Below are 22,499 nucleotides of genomic sequence, written 5' to 3'. Positions count from 1 at the left end.
ACAATTCTAAACATAACTATTAAAGTAAACATCGTATTTCACTTATTCTTTGTTTTGGTCATTATTCCATATTATCTGGACTGATATTTAAAAAACAAAAGTCAAACAATCTTTTTCAACACAAGACAAGGTATTATTTTCAGTGGAAGAATACTAGTTCAATCTGGGTAGTCAGATGAACATCGGCGCTACTTTTTCCTCTTTGACCTGGAATTAGAAAATGGCGCGAGATTCAATTCAAAATGGCGTCTGTCCTCCAGATGACACTCAAACACAGACAAATACAGTACAAACCTACAGACCTTGTGGGTGGAAAGACTGGTAATTACACCGTTTTTATTTTTAGTTATTACTAATGTTATACGATTTAAAATTAGTAATTTTTCCTGGTTTAAAAGGCTGAATTCAACTGGAGAAAATCTAAACGGAGCAACAGAATTTTAAAATGATCGTCAACTTAACAACTTGTGTTCATAATTATGGTAAATAAGTGGTTGTGACCTGGCTCTTGTTTGGCAGGTGGATGTCATCGTACCCGTGATGGAGGAGGGGATCTTGCTGAAGGTGATGGGCTCAGTGGGGATGGGGGTGTTCTGCTCCAGGCAGTGGTCTCTGTAGTTCATACCCACACACACCACCTTGTCCGGGCCGGTGACCGGAGCTGAATATCAGTGTGAGGGAGCACACACTCGCCACTGGACATGGCTCTGAAACGGAGAAGCAGCTATGGAGTTAGAATCATGCCATTAGAAATCTGAATGCAAAACACTTAAGGGTGAATGAGTGAATATTCGTGGACCTACAGGAGAGAAATACACCAAGCCTGGACACACCCGTGTGAGCGAGTGTATGTCTTGTGTTGCTGATGGCCGATACAATTTTTTTTTAAAGTTAAAAAATCAGATACATATCCTGATATACAATTATAAGGTCAAAAATTAAACAGACGTTAACAGGTTTAATTAACGAGGATTTTTTTTTACTGTCAAAAGCCGAATCATCAATATAAATATAAGGACTGTACTTATAATGTGACTTAAGGAGAAGTCTCGAGACTTTTAACCAGAAGCAGATTTTACACTTTGCTGTAAAATTTTCACCCCTTCGTCAACAAATCACAAGTTGTATGCAGCCAAAAGTTGTTTTACACAAATACCCCACTTCCTGTGAGCGATTAGCTCCCTCTAGTGTCTCACTGTGTGTTTAGAGACATTACCAGTGTTTTAAAAGCATGATTTCCACCAATGCCAAGAACATTTTGTTGGCCAACTGATATTGATTACTGGAGGTACATTTTAACAGCTAAGATTGATCTTTAGACAACAGGACAATGTTTTATCATGTTTCAGTCATTTAGTTGTTAGTTATAGACTAAATTTAGTCAGCTAAACCTGATCTAAACATTAAGGACTGAAAGATGTTTTGGATATCAGCCAAAAGATTTCATATAAGTGAGTCCATGAAGTCTGCCCCACCTCTGAGCACACTCTATGTCCTTCTCTCCCAGCTCCAAGAACTCTCTCATGGTGGACGGCACGGTCTGATCCAACGCCTTCAGGTCGACGACGCCTTTCGTGCTCTCCACAACGACCTTCGCACTTCCCTCTACTCCCCGTCGGCAGTACTGGACCAGGCGCATGCTGGCTGAGGTGAGGGTGCGTGTGCCTGTGCCTACAGAAAACACATGACCGAGTCTCCTCAAACTGAGCCACGAGCCCCACACCACTCTCATCTACACTCTCTCTCACACACACACAGGGGTGAAGGGTCAGAGAGAGAGCCAAGAGGACATCAGGGTCAGAAAAAAAGAGAAAGATTTGAGACTTAGAAAGTGTATAAACGATGTTTTGGATAAAAAATTCTGTCGTATTATCAATTCTTTATTCTAATATTTTGAGATACTGGATTTTTGATTTCCAAGAGCTGTACACCGTAATAATCAAGATTAAAACAAAAAAAAGGCTTACAACATTTCGCTTTATGTGTAATGAACCTAGAATATATGAAAGTTCCACTTTTTGAATTAAATTACTGGAAAAACAAACTTTTCCACAATTTTTTTGAGATGCACCTGTATTTCTCCATCTATGAAACTCACAGTGAACTATGAATTCACTAATCCCATCCATCCATCCATCCATCCATCCATTTTCCATACCACTTATCCTATACAGGGTCGTGGGGAGCCTGGAGCGTATCCCAGGGAACTCGGGGCACACCCTGAACAGGTGCCAACACTTCACAGGGCACAATCACACACTATGGACAATTTGGAAATGCAAATCAGCCTACAGCACACGTCTTTGGACTAGGAGTGGAAACCGGAGTACCTGGAGGAAACCCCCAGAGCACGGGGAGATCATGCAAGCTCGGTGCACACAGTGCCGAGACGGGATTAGAAGTCCCATACAAAGAGGTGTTTAGCAGTTGGAATGTCCTTCCCTTCACCGATCAATCGGTCTGCTGTTCTTTTCAGGAAGCCACCTACCCCATCAGCACCCTTCCCATGGCTGGCCTCAAAAAAATTCCATGTGCCAGCCCTGAATCCATGCTTGTCTAGTTCTGTACTAAACAGGAAGAAGATGCATCATATTCTGGAGCAATTTGATAAACACAGTTTGTACAGGTATTGCATTCTCTGTACATGCATGCTTTCTGTTTTGCATCACAGCATGATTTCTCTGCAAGGGACTCCAAGTCCTTGCATCTGAGAAGACTGAGTTGATTAAGTTTGTCAACAACAGATGACAAATTTTCATGTACGTTACAAAGGCATGTTTGCCTGTCTGAGATGGTTGGATGGAGAATCCAAAATGGATGTACTTGGCAGGAGAGGGAATAAGGGAGATGGCTCAGTGGATTTTCCAGCAGGAATCTCCTATGAAGGTTTTTCAGTGTGTTATTTGAAAAGCGTTTTTGCATTTTGCGCTTTCCTTTAGTTATGGTCTGTTTTTGTCAGCTGTTGAACGACGTATCATCCCTAATGAAAAAGCCAACAACGCTCTGATGTAGTTTAGATTGTTTTGTGGTGTATTTCTCCCTTTCGAAAAAAGTTATATTTTCAGCATTTCTCAGACCCTTGCAGAAACGTTTCCTTCAAACACCAACATTTCTTGAATATATTTCTGGAGCTTGTGTTTTCTCAGGATTTTTCCACATACAATTCTGGATATAATTTGCCTGGTCTTCTCCTGTGTTGCTGTGTGAAATTTCTGTTTTATGTTTTCAACCAGTGCATGATGATGGACTAGAGTTTTGTGCACTGCGTCATTGGCTGGAAGTCTTTGGAGCAACTTTGTTGTTTTGGTGCGAGGAGATTCCAAATCTCACTTCAGTCTTGCGTAACGTTTTCTGTATTTGTCAGTGGTTCATTGTTGAGTATGAAGTAATTTTTTGAGTTTTTGATTCTTTCTGTACAATCTTGAGTATCTCTTTATTGTCTTTCTTCTCCCTGATAGTCGCTGCCTCCAATTAACGATTTGTAAGAAACAGGAAACACATTTCACAAAGTTGAGTACAATGCTGTCTACTTTAATCTCATATACTACCCAGAACATCATCTTCATATTCTTTAGTCGCTCACTGTTGTAACATACTAGATACTTCTCGATCTTCTAACCGTGATGACTGTGCTTGTGGAGCAGGCTCTACACCAGGCTCAGGACTTTGTGGTGCGTTACATTGGACTCAGCCGGCTTCTTCCTCATTCTACTCTGCTGCTTGACTTTCCTTCAGTAAGAACGTTTCCTACGCTTCTCTCTTTCTGTCACATCTGCTACTGCCTTGACTTTCCCTTGATCTCTTAACTCTCTCCATTTCTGATGGAATCTGAAATCTGAATCTGAAAGCTTCCCTCTTCACAGGATCAGAATCTTGCCGAGCCTACTGTTTTCCTGCAGCAGATAATCTTGGCATTTTCCTGGAACACACTACAATTCTTATCTTTACTTCTGTTGTTTTGGTTCCTATTAATTCCATTATCCCTGTCCAGGGTGTACCCTGCCTTGTGCCCGATGCTCCCTGGGATAGGCTCCAGGTTCCCCCGTGACCCTGAAAAGGATAAGCGGTATAGAAGATGAATGGATGGATGGATAATTGCATTATTAAAACTCATCTGCATTTGGATCCTTTTTCCTTCATCCCTGAGTTTCACCAAGTGTAACTGTTTCCTACTGTCCACTATGTTACCTTTCCTGGGTAACACAGTTGACAGGTAACTTAGTTGACATTTTTAGCGTTTGGGGCCTGTACTCAACATGGAAGCCTAGAACTACTAAACACATGGTATGTTGAATATGTTGCATTCAGTAACCCTCAATACACCATATACAGACACGCCTTTTGCTTTGTCTTAACTGGTTCTTGTCCCTACACCCCTGTTCGATAATTTCCTGGATTAACCTCTGGTTGAGCAATTGCTGAGAAATCTAATTTAGTAAAGCAGGTCAATTTGGTCATAGCGCCACAGCTTGCAACAAGAAGTGACATGTTTTACACTGATGTAGCAACATTCTAAATGTTATGCTATAATGCTAGCAATATGCATGAAACATGTTAAAACATGCTAGCAACACTTAGCTAAGTGCTAACGCATGCTATTACTGCAATTAAACAGGAAGTTATGAGTCAAGCATACAATGCCTAATCTTCCCAAAACTTCACATTTTTGGTCTGAAGACATCTACATGTCAATATTCAGTTAGTCATAGCGCCACCTACTGCCAACAGGAAATTACATGTTTTAGATCATGATACACTCCTAACAACATCCATTCATCCATCCATCTTCTACTGCTTACTCCTTTTCAGGGTCACGGGGAACCTGGAGCCTATCCCAGGGTTACACGGTGTTAGGGTCACAAGGCGGGGTACACCCTGGACAGGGTGCCAGTCCATCGCAGGGCACAATCACATACACACTCACACACCCATTCATACACTGCGGACACTTTAGACCCGCCAATCAGCCTACCGTGCATGTCTTTGGACTGGGGGAGGACTGGGAGAGTACCCGGAGGAAAGCCCCGCAGCACGGGGAGAACATGCAAACAACATATAAGTCCTAAAGTGTTTTAAAAAATGGATTGGCGTTTCCCTGGCAGAGCAGCCCCAACCTGCACCCGGGTGCAAGGGCCTGTTCATCGCTGCTTGCAGCTTTAATTACATATTAATTCAATTGAGCATCAGTTTGTCTACATTTAGATATTTTCTCATCTTTTTTGCAGGTTTCATAGAATAATTAAACTGTTTAAATGAAGAGCCGCAGCCACTTGTCATATTCTTCATGAGCCTTTCCCATGCCATTGCTGTCAACATCTATTCATGCTGAATGGACCGTTGTTATGATATCACTGACGGGGGTTTGGCCAGAATATGGCGAGTGCATTATGCCCAAAAATTGTTGTGACAGGAAACAGTGCAGGAGCAGGTTTCTGCCGTGTGTTTACTTTTCAAGATGTTGAAATTAATTACAGCAAACTTCTTGAAAATGTTCTCTACCTTCTCTCCAAGCTACACGACAATGGCAGCGGATGGCTAGTTCTCTGCGTACTTCAATTGTATTGATATTAATTTAAGTTTATTGTCATTATATGCTGTATCTGTAAATTCTGTCGTTTATTATAACGGAAGTGACGTGTTCGTAACGAGGCCGCGTTGCTCCGTACAGTAAGATCTGTAATGTTTAAAACACTACGATCAAAAGTAAACACAAGTAAAATAATGTCTAAAGGCAGTGAGGGACAGAAACCACAGGGTGCAGTGAAAGTGAGTTTTTATTATTAATTTAGGACTGTGGTTTAATTCTGTGCTTTTTGTGCATCCATAAAAAATAATTCATGAATACTTTATAGTATAGTATTTTAGTTTATATTATGTTTTATTTATTTTATTAAATATTTAAATTATATATATATATTTTACTTTATATTGTGTATACGCATTTATGCGTTATTTTTTATGGATGCACAAAAAGCACAGGATTAAACTACAGTCCTAAATGAATAATGTATATTCTGGTGTGTATCTGTGTGTGTATTGGAATCTTTTCAGTCTTATATAATTGGACTACCAGTTTAGTTTTAGTCTGAAGTTTATATTTGTAACAGTCAGTTTGTGGATTTTATTTTAAATAAACAAACGGGGGGTACTGAAAGTTTGGCCCCGCATCCGATTAATCTGCTGATTTTTACATTGCTGAATGAACATATTTATGTTCGTGAATATACAGCATTTGTAGGCATTGTCGAGTCCTAGCTTGAAGTACTCTTCAAGTGAGACTCTGCCGTCTTTTACAGCGTGAGGGAGAATCAGGTTCTCTTCCTGGCTGGAAAGACCACGGGCTGTTTTTATACTTCCCTGTACCTCGATGACTATGGAGAAACTGTCCAAGGGCTCAGGTGAGAACTCAAAGAAGATACTCAACATGCCTTGTAAAATTTGTGTATAAACCACTGTTTATCATTCTCTTTCCCTCCCAGATGGAGGAACCCTTTACACCTGTGCCGTGAGCGCTACAGAAAGATTCAGAAGCTCTGGCAGCATCACGGCATCACCGAGGAGATCGGTCATGCACAGGAAGCTAATCAGACTCTGGAGGACATTGATTGGGACATCCTGGATTTTCTTGGCTAATGCCAAATCTAAACTAACCAGAGATCTTCACATTTACAGCAGAGGTTGCCACATCAATGCAGCCTCTTGCACACTCTTTTCCCTCCTCAGGTTTGTTTTATTCCTCTCCTTGAGTGGATGAACACATAGCGCTTTTTTCTGTCATTTTTGGGAGGTTCTTACCTCTCAATTTATTGTTTGATATTTAAATATAAAAGTTACAAAAACATATTGCCATGGTATTTATCTGCAAAATGAACTTTCTCCTGTAGCATAGGTTTCTCAAAGTAACTGAGACTGCAGAGAAAAGCTATTTAACCCATTTCGCCCCGACACTAGCGTTCATTCCGCCGGCGGAATGGAAAACGACTTATCGGACATTCTCAATTAGTATAAATAAATGAATGATTTTATCGCCGCAGTTCTGGTATAAGATTAGTCAGGACACTGGTGGCTTTCTGTGTGTGCAGTTTCATGACTGTGTGCTTAACTGATGGTGAGCAGGGGGATGGGAAAGGGGCAGAGTTTGAGCCCCCTGCTGGGCAAACAAGTCACACCGCTCCATGAAAACACTGAGACAGCGATAAATCGGAGAGCAGGAGTAAAGCTTTTTTGATAGTAAAACACCGTATACAACTGCCACAATAAAATTATAACATTTAAACCAAAGATCGGTCTTGTGTAAACGTTTACTACCTTACATTACCTACATTCACTCGTGGTTTTATAAATCATGCACATTTCCATCGGTATAAAGTCCATCAGCTTTATTGAAGAAAACAAACGCAAAGTTCCATATTTAGTCACAAATGTCCTCTTCAAAATGCATTAAGTGTTTTGATATCCCACTCCTCTGGAATTTAGTAATTAGCCATAAACGGAACTGAGACACGTTCTTTTAAAAAAACAAAAAAAAAAAAAAAAAAAACCTAATCTGCTTTGGCTATGCTGAACAACCCGCCTCCTAAATTATAATCAGGCAGTCTAACTTGATTGACACCCACTTGGGCCAATTGTAGATACTTCTAGCTTTCAAACAAGCCCAAACTCGACATGATTGACCACTCAGAGGCTGAGAAAATCAAACGCGTAATCAGCACAACCAAACCTTTTACGCGTGCGTCTTGAGTTGTGTATCAGCGGTACAGGCCAATCAGCACAGCGCTACAGGGCCGTGCAGAGAAACTATCAGGAAATGGCACCTCCCTCTAGCGGTCTTCCTGCAGAATGCCATGCTGAATGCGTCACAGCTTCTGGAGCAGTTATTTTCGAGTGGCTCTTTTTGTGTTGTTTTTGAGTATGGAAATTCTATAAATTACGTTAAAAAAAACACATAACTTTTTTTTTTGTCTTAACACACAAAATGTGTATTCAATCTTCTTAATGTATTCCAAAGACGAGCTTAACTCTTCTTTATGCAACAAACACTATTTAATCAACACTTCTTTATTTAAAAACAATGTTAACAGGAAAGAACGCTAACAGTCAGGTGTGGAGCACGTGCTTGGTGTGTGGTGCTTAGATGTTTGATGTGCACATATTGGGACAAGTTTGTATTCATTGTTTTTTTTAGTGTATATATTTATAGATATATTTTTTGTATCCATTTATAGTTTTGGTGGAAAAAGAACTGTCCAGACCTCCGCCAGGACCTGCACAGGCTGTAGCTCTATCGGCGGTAAGTATAAAAGCGGCGGTTTATCAGTGTTTATTTACAGTCACAGTGTTTAACCTCACGCTTCCTACCTCGCTAAGCAGATCATGTCTGAGGTCAAGGCACTCATCACTCAGATAACAGATGCGTTAAAGTAACATCTGAAGTAGTTGGCCAGACTGAGCCTAGTGCTTCAGCAGCTGGTGAAGGTGGGAGCGGAGGGAGAGAAGGACTCTTGAGCAGAAGGTACTGCACTGAAATGCTTCAAGCTGCTTTCACACTTGGGTGTGTTTGAATACACACCTGGTCAGAATAACTTTCAGACATCATGTCCGGACCTGCGCACGACCAACAGGCTGTAGCTCTAGACCCGGCGGTAAGGATGCACAGTAAGGTGATGTAATGACGTGTGCCGTTAATCTAATTATGTTCTATAACATGTAAAACGGGTACCAGTATTCTAAAAGTGACTCATGTAAACGCTTTAATCACATTATTATCTTACTCAGAGTGAGGTTAATAATTAGATTACTGCTGTCCATGTAAACGTAGTCTTATTCTCGGTCTCTCTCTACGTATTCATTACACACCTGTTTGACTGACTGTGTTTAACGTGCAGAACAAGCAGTAGGACTACCTGGCGCAGGCCGAGCTGAGCCGAATGCTTCAGGAGAAACAACAGCTGGCCAAGATGGGAGCGGAGGGAGCGACGGTGGAGAAGAATCTTGAGCAGAAGGTACTACACTGAAATACTTCAAGCTGCTTCCCCCTGGTTAGAATTACTCTTCTGCACTGTAGCTTTGTAGATAGAAGTTGTTTTAGTTTGAGATGGCGTCGTAACCCTCAGGTTCGAGTTTAAAGCAAAAGAAGCATTACAGGAACTTGTCATTAATCTCTCAAAGTCAGTACAGCTAACTGTGTGTGTGTGTGTGTGTGTGTGTGTGTGTAGGATAAAGTCAGTACAGCTAACTGTGTGTGTGTGTGTGTGTGTGTGTGTGTGTAGGATAAAGTCAGTACAGCTAAGTGTGTGTGTGTGTAGGATAAAGTCAGTACAGCTAACTGTGTGTGTGTGTGTAGGATAAAGTCAGTACAGCTAAGTGTGTGTGTGTGTAGGATAAAGTCAGTACAGCTAACTGTGTGTGTGTGTGGGGGGGGGGTAGTCAGTACAGCTAACTGTGTGTGTGTGTGTAGGATAAAGTCAGTACAGCTAAGTGTGTGTGTAGGATAGTCAGTACAGCTAACTGTGTGTGTGTGGGGGGGGTAGTCAGTACAGCTAACTGTGTGTGTGTGTGTAGGATAAAGTCAGTACAGCTAAGTGTGTGTGTGTAGGATAGTCAGTACAGCTAACTGTGTGTGTGTGTGTGTAGGATAAAGTCAGTACAGCTAAGTGTGTGTGTGTGTAGGATAAAGTCAGTACAGCTAACTGTGTGTGTGTGTGTAGGATAAAGTCAGTACAGCTAAGTGTGTGTGTGTGTAGGATAAAGTCAGTACAGCTAACTGTGTGTGTGTGGGGGGGGGGGTAGTCAGTACAGCTAACTGTGTGTGTGTGTAGGATAAAGTCAGTACAGCTAACTGTGTGTGTGTGTGTGTAGGATAAAGTCAGTACAGCTAAGTGTGTGTGTGTAGGATAGTCAGTACAGCTAACTGTGTGTGTGTGTGTGTAGGATAAAGTCAGTACAGCTAAGTGTGTGTGTGTGTGTATAGGATAGTCAGTACAGCTAACTGTGTGTGTGTGGGGGGGGGGGGGGGTAGTCAGTACAGCTAACTGTGTGTGTGTGTAGGATAAAGTCAGTACAGCTAACTGTGTGTGTGTGTGTGTGTGTGTGTGTAGGATAAAGTCAGTACAGCTAACTGTGTGTGTGTGTAGGATAAAGTCAGTACAGCTAACTGTGTGTGTGTGTGTGTGTATAGGATAGTCAGTACAGCTAAGTGTGTGTGTGTGTGTATAGGATAGTCAGTACAGCTAACTGTGTGTGTGTGGGGGGGGGGGGGTAGTCAGTACAGCTAACTGTGTGTGTGTGTAGGATAAAGTCAGTACAGCTAACTGTGTGTGTGTGTGTGTGTGTGTGTGTGTGTGTGTGTGTAGGATAAAGTCAGTACAGCTAACTGTGTGTGTGTGTAGGATAAAGTCAGTACAGCTAAGTGTGTGTGTGTGTGTGTATAGGATAGTCAGTACAGCTAAGTGTGTGTGTGTGTGTGTATAGGATAGTCAGTACAGCTAACTGTGTGTGTGTGGGGGGGGGGGGGTAGTCAGTACAGCTAACTGTGTGTGTGTGTGTAGGATAAAGTCAGTACAGCTAACTGTGTGTGTGTGTGTGTGTGTGTGTGTGTGTAGGATAAAGTCAGTACAGCTAACTGTGTGTGTGTGTGTGTGTAGGATAAGTCAGTACAGCTAAGTGTGTGTGTGTAGGATGAAGTCAGTACAGCTAAGTGTGTGTGTGTGTATAGGATAGTCAGTACAGCTAACTGTGTGTGTGGGGGGGGGGTAGTCAGTACAGCTAACTGTGTGTGTGTGTAGGATAAAGTCAGTACAGCTAACTGTGTGTGTGTGTGTGTGTGTGTGTGTGTGTGTAGGATAAAGTCAGTACAGCTAACTGTGTGTGTGTGTAGGATAAAGTCAGTACAGCTAACTGTGTGTGTGTGTGTGTGTGTGTGTAGGATAAAGTCAGTATAGCTAACTGTGTGTGTGTGTGTAGGATAAGTCAGTACAGCTAAGTGTGTGTGTGTAGGATGAAGTCAGTACAGCTAAGTGTGTGTGTGTGTGTGTATAGGATAGTCAGTACAGCTAACTGTGTGTGTGTGTAGGATAAAGTCAGTACAGCTAACTGTGTGTGTGTGTGTGTGTGTGTGTGTAGGATAAAGTCAGTACAGCTAACTGTGTGTGTGTGTGTAGGATAAAGTCAGTACAGCTAACTGTGTGTGTGTGTGTAGGATAAAGTCAGTACAGCTAAGTGTGTGTGTGTAGGATGAAGTCAGTACAGCTAACTGTGTGTGTGTGTGTGTGTGTGTGTGTGTGTAGGATAAAGTCAGTACAGCTAACTGTGTGTGTGTGTGTAGGATAAAGTCAGTACAGCTAACTGTGTGTGTGTGTGTAGGATAAAGTCAGTACAGCTAACTGTGTGTGTGTGTGTAGGATAGTCAGTACAGCTAACTGTGTGTGTGTGTGTAGGATAAAGTCAGTACAGCTAACTGTGTGTGTGTGTAGGATAAAGTCAGTACAGCTAACTGTGTGTGTGTGTGTGTGTGTAGGATAAAGTCAGTACAGCTAACTGTGTGTGTGTGTGTAGGATAGTCAGTACAGCTAACTGTGTGTGTGTGTGTAGGATAGTCAGTACAGCTAACTGTGTGTGTAGGATAAAGTCAGTACAGCTTACTGTGTGTGTGTGTGTGTGTGTGTAGGATAAAGTCAGTACAGCTAACTGTGTGTGTGTGTGTGTAGGATAAAGTCAGTACAGCTAAGTGTGTGTGTGTGTAGGATAGTCAGTACAGCTAACTGTGTGTGTGTGTAGGATAGTCAGTACAGCTAACTGTGTGTGTGTAGGATAGTCAGTACAGCTAACTGTGTGTGTGTGTGTGTGTAGGATAAAGTCAGTACAGCTAACTGTGTGTGTGTGTGTGTGTAGGATAAAGTCAGTACAGCTAACTGTGTGTGTGTGTGTAGGATAAAGTCAGTACAGCTAACTGTGTGTGTGTGTGTAGGATAAAGTCAGTACAGCTAAGTGTGTGTAGGATAAAGTCAGTACAGCTAACTGTGTGTGTGTGTAGGATAAAGTCAGTACAGCTAACTGTGTGTGTGTGTAGGATAAGTCAGTACAGCTAACTGTGTGTGTGTGTGTGTAGGATAAAGTCAGTACAGCTAACTGTGTGTGTGTAGGATAAGTCAGTACAGCTAAGTGTGTGTGTGTAGGATAAAGTCAGTACAGCTAAGTGTGTGTGTGTGTAGGATAAAGTCAGTACAGCTAACTGTGTGTGTGTGTAGGATAAAGTCAGTACAGCTAAGTGTGTGTGTGTAGGATAAAGTCAGTACAGCTAACTGTGTGTGTGTGTGTGTGTGTGTGTGTGTGTAGGATAGTCAGTACAGCTAACTGTGTGTGTGTGTGTGTGTAGGATAAAGTCAGTACAGCTAACTGTGTGTGTGTGTGTGTAGGATAAGTCAGTACAGCTAAGTGTGTGTGTGTGTAGGATAGTCAGTACAGCTAACTGTGTGTGTGTGTAGGATAAGTCAGTACAGCTAACTGTGTGTGTGTGTGTAGGATAAGTCAGTACAGCTAAGTGTGTGTGTAGGATAAAGTCAGTACAGCTAAGTGTGTGTGTAGGATAGTCAGTACAGCTAACTGTGTGTGTGTAGGATAGTCAGTACAGCTAACTGTGTGTGTGTGTGTGTGTGTGTAGGATAAAGTCAGTACAGCTAACTGTGTGTGTGTGTGTGTGTGTGTAGGATAAAGTCAGTACAGCTAACTGTGTGTGTGTGTGTAGGATAAAGTCAGTACAGCTAACTGTGTGTGTGTGTGTGTGTGTGTGTAGGATAAAGTCAGTACAGCTAACTGTGTGTGTGTAGGATAGTCAGTACAGCTAACTGTGTGTGTGTGTGTGTAGGATAAAGTCAGTACAGCTAACTGTGTGTGTGTGTAGGATAAAGTCAGTACAGCTAACTGTGTGTGTGTGTAGGATAAAGTCAGTACAGCTAACTGTGTGTGTGTGTAGGATAAAGTCAGTACAGCTAACTGTGTGTGTGTGTGTGTGTGTAGGATAAAGTCAGTACAGCTAACTGTGTGTGTGTAGGATAGTCAGTACAGCTAACTGTGTGTGTGTGTGTGTGTGTGTGTGTGTGTGTGTGTGTGTAGGATAAAGTCAGTACAGCTAACTGTGTGTGTGTGTGTGTGTGTGTGTGTAGGATAAAGTCAGTACAGCTAACTGTGTGTGTGTGTGTGTGTGTGTGTGTGTGTGTGTGTAGGATAAAGTCAGTACAGCTAACTGTGTGTGTGTGTAGGATAAAGTCAGTACAGCTAACTGTGTGTGTGTGTGTGTAGGATAAGTCAGTACAGCTAAGTGTGTGTGTGTAGGATGAAGTCAGTACAGCTAAGTGTGTGTGTGTGTGTATAGGATAGTCAGTACAGCTAAGTGTGTGTGTGTGTGTGTATAGGATAGTCAGTACAGCTAACTGTGTGTGTGTGGGGGGGGGGTAGTCAGTACAGCTAACTGTGTGTGTGTGTGTAGGATAAAGTCAGTACAGCTAACTGTGTGTGTGTGTGTGTGTGTGTGTGTGTGTGTAGGATAAAGTCAGTACAGCTAACTGTGTGTGTGTGTAGGATAAAGTCAGTACAGCTAACTGTGTGTGTGTGTGTGTAGGATAAGTCAGTACAGCTAAGTGTGTGTGTGTGTGTGTGTAGGATAAAGTCAGTACAGCTAACTGTGTGTGTGTGTAGGATAAAGTCAGTACAGCTAACTGTGTGTGTGTGTGTGTGTGTAGGATAAAGTCAGTACAGCTAACTGTGTGTGTGTGTGTAGGATAAGTCAGTACAGCTAAGTGTGTGTGTGTAGGATGAAGTCAGTACAGCTAAGTGTGTGTGTGTGTGTATAGGATAGTCAGTACAGCTAACTGTGTGTGTGTGTAGGATAAAGTCAGTACAGCTAACTGTGTGTGTGTGTGTGTGTGTAGGATAAAGTCAGTACAGCTAACTGTGTGTGTGTGTGTGTGTAGGATAAGTCAGTACAGCTAAGTGTGTGTGTGTGTAGGATGAAGTCAGTACAGCTAACTGTGTGTGTGTGTGTGTGTGTAGGATAAAGTCAGTACAGCTAACTGTGTGTGTGTGTGTAGGATAAAGTCAGTACAGCTAACTGTGTGTGTGTGTGTGTGTGTGTGTAGGATAAAGTCAGTACAGCTAACTGTGTGTGTGTGTGTAGGATAGTCAGTACAGCTAACTGTGTGTGTGTGTGTAGGATAAAGTCAGTACAGCTTACTGTGTGTGTGTGTGTGTGTGTAGGATAAAGTCAGTACAGCTAACTGTGTGTGTGTGTGTAGGATAAAGTCAGTACAGCTAAGTGTGTGTGTGTGTAGGATAGTCAGTACAGCTAACTGTGTGTGTGTGTAGGATAGTCAGTACAGCTAACTGTGTGTGTGTAGGATAGTCAGTACAGCTAACTGTGTGTGTGTGTGTGTAGGATAAAGTCAGTACAGCTAACTGTGTGTGTGTGTGTAGGATAAAGTCAGTACAGCTAACTGTGTGTGTGTAGGATAGTCAGTACAGCTAACTGTGTGTGTGTGTGTGTGTGTGTGTGTAGGATAAAGTCAGTACAGCTAACTGTGTGTGTGTGTGTGTAGGATAAAGTCAGTACAGCTAACTGTGTGTGTGTGTAGGATAAGTCAGTACAGCTAACTGTGTGTGTGTGTGTAGGATAAGTCAGTACAGCTAACTGTGTGTGTGTGTGTAGGATAAAGTCAGTACAGCTAACTGTGTGTGTGTGTGTAGGATAGTCAGTACAGCTAAGTGTGTGTGTGTAGGATAAAGTCAGTACAGCTAAGTGTGTGTGTAGGATAAAGTCAGTACAGCTAACTGTGTGTGTGTGTGTGTGTGTGTGTAGGATAGTCAGTACAGCTAACTGTGTGTGTGTGTAGGATAAGTCAGTACAGCTAACTGTGTGTGTGTGTGTGTGTGTAGGATAAGTCAGTACAGCTAAGTGTGTGTGTAGGATAAAGTCAGTACAGCTAAGTGTGTGTGTAGGATAGTCAGTACAGCTAACTGTGTGTGTGTGTAGGATAAAGTCAGTACAGCTAACTGTGTGTGTGTAGGATAGTCAGTACAGCTAACTGTGTGTGTGTGTGTGTGTGTAGGATAAAGTCAGTACAGCTAACTGTGTGTGTGTGTGTGTGTAGGATAAGTCAGTACAGCTAACTGTGTGTGTGTGTGTAGGATAAAGTCAGTACAGCTAACTGTGTGTGTGTGTAGGATAAAGTCAGTACAGCTAACTGTGTGTGTGTGTGTGTGTGTGTGTGTGTGTAGGATAAAGTCAGTACAGCTAACTGTGTGTGTGTAGGATAGTCAGTACAGCTAACTGTGTGTGTGTGTGTAGGATAAAGTCAGTACAGCTAACTGTGTGTGTGTGTAGGATAAAGTCAGTACAGCTAACTGTGTGTGTGTGTAGGATAAAGTCAGTACAGCTAACTGTGTGTGTGTGTGTGTGTGTGTGTGTAGGATAAAGTCAGTACAGCTAACTGTGTGTGTGTAGGATAGTCAGTACAGCTAACTGTGTGTGTGTGTGTGTGTAGGATAAAGTCAGTACAGCTAACTGTGTGTGTGTGTGTGTGTGTGTGTGTGTGTGTGTAGGATAAAGTCAGTACAGCTAACTGTGTGTGTGTGTGTAGGATAAAGTCAGTACAGCTAACTGTGTGTGTGTGTGTAGGATAAAGTCAGTACAGCTAACTGTGTGTGTGTGTGTAGGATAAAGTCAGTACAGCTAACTGTGTGTGTGTGTGTAGGATAAAGTCAGTACAGCTAACTGTGTGTGTGTGTAGGATAAAGTCAGTACAGCTAACTGTGTGTGTGTGTAGGATAAAGTCAGTACAGCTAACTGTGTGTGTGTGTGTGTGTAGGATAAAGTCAGTACAGCTAACTGTGTGTGTAGGATAAGTCAGTACAGCTAAGTGTGTGTGTGTGTGTGTGGTGGGAGGGGATAAAGTCAGTACAGGTAACTGTGTGTGTGTGTGTTTGTGTTTGAGAAAGATCAGCACAGAGAACAGCATTGTGCTCTACCAGTGTGGGTGATTATCCTGATAGTGATGATTTTGCTGCTGGATGTTGGACTGGTTCTGATATTTCTGCACCAGAGGAGAGAAATTCAGTCCTTAGAAAGGAGATGTGTAAGTACCGCTGTGACATCAGAGATCACATGACTGTGTGCTGTAAACAGAATAAAATCCACAGCACATCCCCCTGATTAGACGCCACTCAGTCACTGCATGGACACTTCCACAACAGAAATATAATTATCTCCTATAAATGACACTTTTACTGTCAGAATAGTTCCACATTTTATTCAGTAATGTCACATGATCACTGAGAGAGAACACTTCACCCTTTAAACATCAGATTATTCATAGTTTAAAATATTTATCTGAACACTCAGCATTGCATACCATGCTCTGACTCTTTAAAAGTGAATTCCTCCAGTCTCACACTGAGAAGAAATCCTCTACAGTTTCTTTATAAATAAACACTTTCAACTGAATTGTATTCACCAGGCTTGGAGGAGATGTGATGTTACTGAGAGTAGGCATGTCGAGCTGGTGTTTAACCATTATTAATAGTGTTTAATGACTCTGTGTGTGTGTTAACTTGTACAGAGGAACAGCAAGATGAGCTCAGAACCGACACAGAATAACAGTGATGACCTCTGGATGAAGATGAAGGTGTGCACCTGGATGCATGAGACCGTGCAGGAATGAAGAACTTGCACAAAGAGACTCAGAAATCTCCAGACCTCATTTATAAGAAGTGTGTACACAACCTCCCTCACACATTACTCTCTGTATCACTGTATACCGTAGACGTCTGGGCCGATTCTCAGAACAGCAGGAAGTGTCCTGAACTACATTACTGAGTTAGTAAAGAGTGTGTGTTGTAGTTAGAAGTTACAGAGTGGATTCAGTAAAATGAAGCTCACTGATGTTTGGGCCAGCGTTGAAATCAGATTCTTTAACCCTAACGGACTGGGATTGAATTTAGTGTATAGGTTTAGATACGAGAGGACACTCACCGCGTTGACCCCGAGCGCGGTGTCGTTTCCGGGCCGGATGCTGTACACGATGCCGCTCACCACCGTGGCCCCCAGCATCTGGGCCAGGATGTAGAAGGCGGCACGGAGGATGCTGATCTGACAGCTGACCAGCATGCCGACGGTGACGGCCAGGTTCAGGTGCGCGCCACTGATGTGGCCCAGACTCTGTGCCAGCGTGGCTATGGCCAGCCCGAACGTCAGTGACACCTTCACCTCCTGGTCCGGGTGCGTGTTGTGCTCCTTTCCGATGGCGGCGGTGATGCTGACGAAGATAAAGCGTCATCCCAACCACCTCAGCCAGCACGGCTTTCCAAAACAACTTACTCTTCAGCTCAGTCACGGCTTTCAGATGCAACCCTCCAGAGAAGGAGCAAAATGAGGAAGTGCAGAAAATTTCAGAAGGAAATGTTAGAAAAGATCAAACACATTAAACCCGACTACCGTCTGGCCAAAGATCTTGAGAGACAAATACAGGGGTCTAAAAGAGCCGAGCATGTCTTCAACAACAAAATCCTTAAATTTCATTCTAACGATGCTGGAGAGGGAGTGTCACCCAAGTGTCGTAAAAATTTTAAAAAAGAAGAACCAAAAGAGTAACAGTACCTGGGTGGACGAGCGTAGCTTTTTACGTGGGTTTTCTCCAGGGAAATGAAACCTCCCCCACTGCTTCTGGTAGAAGAAATGCCTGAGTGAGAGGAAAAGGACTTTTTAAAGATATAATATATGGTCAAAACACTTACAGACATGAGTATATTGGTGGTGTTGTCCAAAAAGCTTACCTTCCAACAAGATACTTTCTCCTATACAGCATTTCTCCCTTCTTCTCCAAAGATCTATTGCAACTTTGTGTGTGAACATTGATATAAAAATATTACAAAATGGAAAATGTACATGATATTTTGTATGTTGAATGTACAGTATAAAGCCAATATCAATATAATGATTGAGAAACAGAGCTCTGGCACTTTGGGTTTATGTGAAAAGATGTAATATAGCCTACTTTTATGGAAATGTCATTCATATTAGATAAATAAAAAATGATTTCATAAAAAAATCAATGTTTTCTTTCCATTAAGGCAAATGTTAACAACAAAGTTTTCTGTAAACAATTTACTCTTGAGTGTGTCTTCACTGTGAGATATATTTAGATTCTTAACATCAAAACACTTCTTGTTTTTTTTTAAATTTTATTACTATGCAAAAATGTATGTAAATTTACTTCATGAAACCTACAGCGTCTGAAAGGAAATTCTCTTATATCATGTACTCTCTTATATTACGAACCGCTATCAAATACCTATGATGAATGTAATCATTTAATCACCTCTTTAAATAAGCTGATCAACTGCCATCTTTATTATAGCTGGCACATGTATTTCCTGTCTCTTGAAAAGACTTATTTTCATAGTGTGCTGTGTGTTTTGTCTATCTGTCTGGCACCTGCTCCAGTAGAAACCGTCCAGGCACCGCTGTTATCAATGTGCACACTGTGTATAAATACTTCTGTTTAGAATGAATGAACCGGAAGTCTCAGTGAACATTCATGTGTGAGTGTGTGTGTGTTCATTTAGACTCTCCAGGTCTGAACTCTGCGGTAAACCACACTTTCTAGCTCGTAGCAGCACAGAACTAAAAGTTAATAGAAGTTAATGGTAAAACAGGCTGGAAGGCATGATGGACGATCTGACAGGCATAATCTGAGATTCCTGAGATACTTCGAAATCTAACAGTGTGTCTCCACCGATTTATTTCACATTGGAGTACAACCATTTTTCTTTTTTACCATTATGGACGAAACACCAGTTTCTTTTAAAACATCATCTTTAAATGTTTTTCTACCTCCTAAATAAACCTTCGGACTTAAGACACAATCTTCGGAGTTGTTGATGCCCTGCTCAGGGTTAAACAACAACGTCTTTACAATATCTTCATGGAGAAATTGTCAAATTAACATCTTGGGTTTTTTTTCTTGGAGCAGAAGTCAGGTCCTCTCTCATTTCAGCAGGTCCTCTTGTTGGTGAATACACAGCGTTCTTCTAGGGGTATTAGGACTTCTCGGAGCAGACATTGTAACAGATAGTTGCAGAGTTTCTTCTGGGTTTTAACTACAACGTCTTAACCATTATTTAAGCACTGAGACGCACGACTCTCTCCTTAATTAGTTAACATATACACATTTGTAAGCATTCTAGTCAGCAACAACCCCAGAAATCACATGTCTCTCTCTCCCACAGACAGACAACTGCCAGGAAAGATCACACATTCATGTTAAACAGTGTTACCAGAGGTCATTAATTTACACGACTTGACAGTCGGCCAGTGGGTACATGGGATGTCAAAGCATAGACAAAAGCTTGTGTATTTAGCCACAGTTCTGTGTAAGTGTCCTCGTTGGTGAACCATTTTCCAAAAACTTGTTTGTAGTTGAAACAAAATGCACGATTCTTTTTAAACACCATCTTTTAAAAGGGTGTATTTTTTTACCCTTAAAGTACCTTGTTTGGAAAGTAGTCTATGTAATAAATATTTTTAATTTTCTTCTGACATATTGTCACTTCAGTCTCCACAATGAGTAACACCGATGGTTTTTGTCTTTATTTCAGTAAAAGAGAACAACGTCATCATACAGCCTTGGCAGAATGTAGAAATGTTTTACACATCAACGTGTTTTTCGCAACAACATTGGCAATAAAATGTTATCTGTTCATTTCTTGACAGAAGGATTACACAAATCATACACATAGGTAGCTACACACACATAAAATGTCCACAATTCTAATACATCTACCACATTCAGACACCGGGTCTAGTATTTTCTGGTAGATTAGTTACACAAACTGATTATTACCACAGAAGTCATTTCAGAACCAAAGATTCACTTAAACCACAAATGTACACAATGGTAGGGATCGTAAAACACTGAAACACACGACTCGTCCCTTAATTCATTAACATAAACACATTGTAAGCATTCTGGTCAGCAAACCTCCAGGAAACACATGACTCTCTCTCTCTCTCACACACTCACACACACGCACGCACACACACACACACACACAAAGAGCAAGTCCCTGTGCTGAGGGATGTTCAAGGGGTCCTCGATGTTGTAGTAATGACGGCCGATTTACTGCATGTTTAGAATCTTCAGAATACTGAAAGCAAGAAAAGTTGAACAACCGAGGCGAAGGAAATAATCAGTGAAATTTACTGCTTAATAGAAGTATCTCCTCATACCTCTTGAAGATAATGTTGTAGAACTGCAGGCACACGGGCAAGGATGGAGGCAGTTCGTTGGTCAGCGTGACAGTGATCTGGACTTTCTCTCCCTTCTTGCTTTCAGTCCACAGCACCGTCTCCTAGAGAAACACTACTAAACAAGTAGAGAGCTCTCAAAGTAATGCCACAGCATTTTCTCTACCTGCTTGGCGTGTATTTGTGATTACCGTGGACAGTAATGAACATGTTTCCCTTACCAAAAACAGCCAAAACCCCTTTGACCTAAAATTTAGTCTAGAATGTTAAAAGTCTAAGCATGAAAATGTCTTTCTAAGTCTGTTCTATGTGTATTATGTATGCATGTTCTGTGGCACCCATTAGGCAGAAATGTATTGTTGATTGTCTTTTCATTTTATACGGGGAATTTAGTTAGCATATGGTCCTTTAGGAAGTACACTACCAGTCAGAAGTTTCTGGACACTCGACTGAAATGTTTCTCATGATGCTAAAAATCTTTTGATCTGAAGGTGTGAGAGTAAATGTGTGAAATCGGTGTCGTAGACAAAAATATAATTGTGCCGACATGTTCGTTTCTTTCATTAGAAAACTAACATTTTATTTACAACAAAAATATTTTTTTAAATGGACGGAAAGAAATATTCTGAAAAGCAGGAGTTAAGAGTCCAGTGTCGGTGTGAACTCCTTTTAATACTGTTTAAAAAGCATCTCAGGGAAATTCCCCAAGATATCGAGTGAGAAAATGCTGATTCAGTTATGATTTGAACATCAGACACAAAGTAAACATCCCAAAGTTATCAAGTTATTTCATTATAGAAATATTATTATTGGAATATCTCTGATTTTACAAAATGTAAATCTCCTTATATTACCTCATATATATTACACTACAGAGATTCTCTGTGTTTATGTACATCTCATACTAAATAGTTTTAGATCTTCAAACGAAATATATCAAAACAAAGCCAACCTGAATAAACACACAATACATTTTTATTTTTTATTGGAGCAAAAAAATGTTATCCAACACCCATGTGAAAAACTAATTCCCCCCTTACACTTAAAATCTGGTTGTGCTGCCTTTAGCAGCAATAACTGTAACCAAACTCTTCTGATAACTGGAGATCAGTCTTTCACTTACTTCTAGGACTAGGATTTACTCCTACACTTCGGATTGTTGTCTAATCCAGTTACGCTCGAGTTTCAATTTACGGACTGAAGACATTCTCCTTTAGGATTTTCTGGTAGAGAGCAGAATTCATCTTTCCCTCAATTACTGCAAGTTGCCCAAACCCTGAAGCAGCAGAGCATCCCCACAACATCACAATTCCTCCACCATGCTTGACCGTAGGTATGATGATCTTTTTGTGGAATTCTGTGTTTGGTTTACTCCAGATGTTATGGAACTCCTCTCTTCCAAAAAGTTCCACTTTCCACTCCTCAGTCCACAGAACATTCTCCCAAAAGCTTTGAGGATCATCAAGGTGTGTTTTGGTGAAATTCAGATGAGCCTTAATGTTCTTCTCGGTTAGCAGTGGTTTTCACTTCACCACTCTTCCATGTAGCCGTTTTCCCCCAGTCTCTTTCTGATAGTGGAGTCATGAACACTGATCTTTATTGATGCAGGAGAGGCCTGTAGTTCCTTTGATGTTGTCCTTGGCTCTTTTGTGACTTCCTGGATGAGTTGTCGCTGTGCTCCTGGAGGAATTTTGGAAGGTTCACCACTACTGAGTTTTCCATTTAGAGATAACGGCTCTCACTGTGGTTCTTTGGAGTCCCAAAACCTTCCCAGACTGATGTATTTCAGTCACCTTCTTCCTCAACATTTCTGACATAGTGTGTTACTGAGAAAGATCTTTTAACCAACTTCAAGCTGTTGAAAAAGTTCTATGTAAGTGTAGATGTGATTGAACAGGGTTTGCAGTAATCAAGTCTGGTTGTGTCTAGTCCAGCTGAACCCCATTATCAATGCAGTGTCATCGATTTGGGGAATTAATAACTATGGGGGCAAATACATTTACACACAGGCCCAGTTGGTATTGGATAACATTTTTTGCTTCAATAAAGAACATCATTATCACTTATAAACTGTATTGTGTGTTTACTCAGGCTGCCTTTGTTTTATCTTAGATTTTGTTTGAATTTTTTAAACAGTTTAGTAAGAGATACACAAAAACAGAAGAAATCAGGATGGGGCAAATACTTTTTCACAACACTGTATAGA

The 22,499-nt window shown here is 41.3% G+C and overlaps 1 long non-coding RNA gene and 2 pseudogenes across 1 annotated transcript; 1 reads left to right on the top strand and 2 right to left on the bottom strand.

Annotated features, from left to right (window-relative positions):
• Positions 1–171: 171 nt before the first annotated feature.
• LOC128610628 (fumarylacetoacetate hydrolase domain-containing protein 2-like) lies at positions 172–1,652 on the bottom strand (annotated as a pseudogene).
• Positions 1,653–7,799: 6,147 nt separating this feature from the next.
• On the top strand, positions 7,800–16,599 carry LOC128609466 (uncharacterized). Its single transcript, XR_008386229.1, has 3 exons — positions 7,800–8,119; positions 8,226–9,002; positions 15,988–16,599. It is a non-coding gene; the product is annotated as an uncharacterized LOC128609466 (long non-coding RNA).
• Positions 16,600–16,779: 180 nt separating this feature from the next.
• On the bottom strand, positions 16,780–22,101 carry LOC128610627 (aquaporin-1-like; annotated as a pseudogene).
• Between the last annotated feature and the right edge of the window lie 398 nt (positions 22,102–22,499).

Source organism: Ictalurus furcatus, chromosome 7 (genome assembly GCF_023375685.1).
Source record: "Ictalurus furcatus strain D&B chromosome 7, Billie_1.0, whole genome shotgun sequence".
Lineage (NCBI taxonomy): Eukaryota > Metazoa > Chordata > Actinopteri > Siluriformes > Ictaluridae > Ictalurus > Ictalurus furcatus.
Note: the sequence above shows the minus strand (reverse complement) of the source record. Positions and strands in the feature narration are given on the sequence as shown.